The sequence below is a fragment of the Durio zibethinus genome, chromosome 4 (genome assembly GCF_047325235.1).
Source record: "Durio zibethinus cultivar Kanyao isolate XHJ-2024 chromosome 4, ASM4732523v1, whole genome shotgun sequence".
In the NCBI taxonomy this organism is placed as follows: Eukaryota; Viridiplantae; Streptophyta; class Magnoliopsida; order Malvales; family Malvaceae; genus Durio; species Durio zibethinus.
The window spans coordinates 16,052,199-16,055,338 of NC_143165.1; the positions used below are offsets into that span (position 1 = coordinate 16,052,199).

Genomic DNA, 3,140 nt, shown 5'->3' on the forward strand with positions numbered 1-3,140 from the left:
ATAACATAATACTCGTAGCATAGCACGAAAAGTCAATAACAAAAATAATAATCATAACATATTAAATATTATATTTTTAAACTTTTAATATTTTTATAATATTTTGTGTGTATCAAAATTTTTTATTTTTTGTTAAAATAACAATAAATATAATAAAAATAAAAAAATTGACAAAAAATACCAACCAAGCATAGCGGGAGCCAAATTCTAGGACTTATTAAATCATTAATTTATAAAGAAAACAAAATAATTTACTTGAATTCCTATTATATTATGTATAAAACACAATCTTATATATTTACCATATATAACCATGATGTTTTGAAAATTATACAAACATGCACAATCATTCTCAATATATATAACCTAGCAAACTAATATACCATAAATATATCATTCAATTTAACATGCTGATTTCAAAATCCAACATTTATATTGATAATATTATTAAATATAAACAATATATATTAATGTAAGTAATATGTTTATATATTTTTTAAACCTTTTCAAAGTCAAACATGTATCTAACCAATTTACCATGATGTTGATTCCATAAATCAAGACTGTCATTTATATTTATTATTATTAATTAAAGTAAAAGTTACCTCTCAAATACGGCATCATATACATACAAATGAGTCAAATGACAGTTTTATGAATCTGCCTTCTCAATTTAGCATGATGCTGATTTCATAAATCAAGACTGTCATTTATATTTATTAGTATTAATTAAAGTAAAAGTTACCTCTCATATACGGTATCATATACATACAAATGAGTCAAATCACAGTTATATGAATCTGCCTTCTCTTTTTTCGACTTTTTTTTTCTCCAATTCAAACATGCATGTATCAATCTTTCTCAATATATGTAGACAGCTAAACATAAGACCAAGTCATTCGTTGAATGCTTTACTCTTGTTGACTTGAAAATTTCATATTGTGGAATGCAATAATCTTCGGACGACTTTGATTAATCTTCATCCATCAAAAGTCAAGATTTTGTGTATATAAAAAAGGTACAACTGACAATTATTCTCCATCACCCCATTGCCTTGGCCTCCGCTTCATTTGCCAGATTTAATCACGTTTTGCCAAATGGCTTTAACCCAGTCCTCTCACGTAAAGATGGTGATGGTTCTATTAGCCATCATGGTTCTCATGTCATCAGCTGTTGCTGTTACCCCTCAGGATTTGATCTTGAAACCTCTCAATTTCGGTAAGTTCTTTTTCTCTTACAGGCATAGCAGCTTCCAAGTTATAGACAAATTGCAGTGTTTTAATTAAACATGTTTGGTTTGATCGTGATCATGTTGCAGGTCGGAAGCTTCTGGATTATTATAGCCCTCCCACCTCATACCCTGATATACCAAGTGGAGGGGGAGGCCAACCATGCTGTAAATAAGAAGATATAACTCTGAAAACGATTTGAGAAGAAAAAGAATGAAAGGAACAAGGGCAAAAGACATTACTGTTAGAGAAAAATGTTCTTTAATTTGATTTTAAGAGAATAAATATGGTTTGGAAAAGTATAAGGCAATAAATTGAATCGCACAGACCAAATTAGTATTTGTAACTATATATCCATCCCATTTATTCTGTACTCTAGAGCTGTGTTAAGTGTTAAACAAGATATGTCTGCTTTTTTTCTTGACCATATTGTATTAATCAAATGCTTTCATATACGTTTCAAAGCTTAATTGGTGTGAGATCCTTTAATTTATTGAGTTTTATAAAATGGTATATGCAATAATTGAGATGACTACTTAAGACAAAGGATTATCATCCTCCTCAAGGACTGGAAGTTTTGGCTGTCAAATGCTATTCTTTCAGGTTTTTTTTTTTTTTTTAATCAACCCATTGACATAGCAGTTATGAACTTTAAAAGAACCAGTCTCTGAAGAAGTTTGAGGTTCTGTTAAAAGACTCACTGAAGCCGTAAGTTTTTCGTTCTTACATTTGTTTCTATTTATAACAGACTATAAACGTTGTTCTTCGACTGATATTAAAAGCGAGTTATCAAATATAATAAACACATGTAAGTATGCTTGACTATTTGAGCTAACTTTGCTGCATTGATTTTGTGTGCCGTTGGATGATTTGAATTCTAACCGTTGCTTGATTCTTCGCTCGATTTTCTCCAATACTCCCCCTCAAACTAGGCCTAGGTGAAACTCTAAGGCCAAATTTGGTCTGGAAAGCATCAAAAGTGGGCCTTGCTAATGGTTTGGTGAATATGTCTACTACTTGCTTAGAAGATGCAATAAAGCGTGTTAAAAGTTAGCCAATAGTAATCTTTTTTCGAATAAAATGATAGTTTATCTCACATGGTTAGTGCGAGCATGAAAGACTGGATTGATGTCATCTGGAAAGCTAAAATATTATTACAGAACAGAGTTGGAGCTTGAGGTATGCAAGGCCTATGTCACGTGTAGAATAAAAGAAAGCCAAGTCAATTCTGCTGTAGCGTAACCTAAGGCTAGGCATTCTGCTTCAGCACTGGAACGTGCCATAGTGGGTTGTTTCTTGGCACTCTAGGAAATACAATTTCCTCTTACAAGGTTCTGAATCCCGTGATGAATCGTCGAGTGAGATAGCAACCTATCCAATCTACATCTGAAAATGCATTTAACACCAATGGATTGTTAGAGTGTAATTTAATAGCAAGAGTAGTTTTTCCAGCGACATAGCGAAGTATTCGTCTAACAAGTTGGTAATGAAGGTTAGTAGGACGATGCTTGTATTGACAAGCATAATTCACACTATAAGATATATTAGGGGATGTGAAAGTATGGTATCGCAATCCTCTCACAATACTACGATAAAGTTGCAGATCCTTGAATGGCTTATCATTGGCTGGTGGTACTAACTTTGTAACCATAGGAGTTGAGACTGGCTTGCGACCTCCCATTTGAGCATGATCTAGCAATTGTGTGGCATATTTTGCTTAATTAAGAAAGAGACCATCACTCATTCTTTGGTCCTTGAACCAAGAAAATAATGAAGTGGCCCTAAATCCTGCATTGCAAATTCCTTGCTAAGACAATCAATAAACCTTGTTAGAAATTCGAAGCTATCACCGGTAAGGATTATATCATCCACATAAAGTAACACTAAAATTATTCCATGATTATTACGATG

The 3,140-nt window shown here is 32.4% G+C and overlaps 1 long non-coding RNA gene across 1 annotated transcript; it reads left to right on the forward strand.

Annotated features, from left to right (window-relative positions):
* The first annotated feature begins 982 nt into the window (after positions 1-982).
* LOC111288088 (uncharacterized) lies at positions 983-1,699 on the forward strand. Its single transcript, XR_002690053.2, has 2 exons — positions 983-1,218; positions 1,319-1,699. It is a non-coding gene; the product is annotated as an uncharacterized LOC111288088 (long non-coding RNA).
* The last annotated feature ends 1,441 nt before the right edge of the window (positions 1,700-3,140 follow it).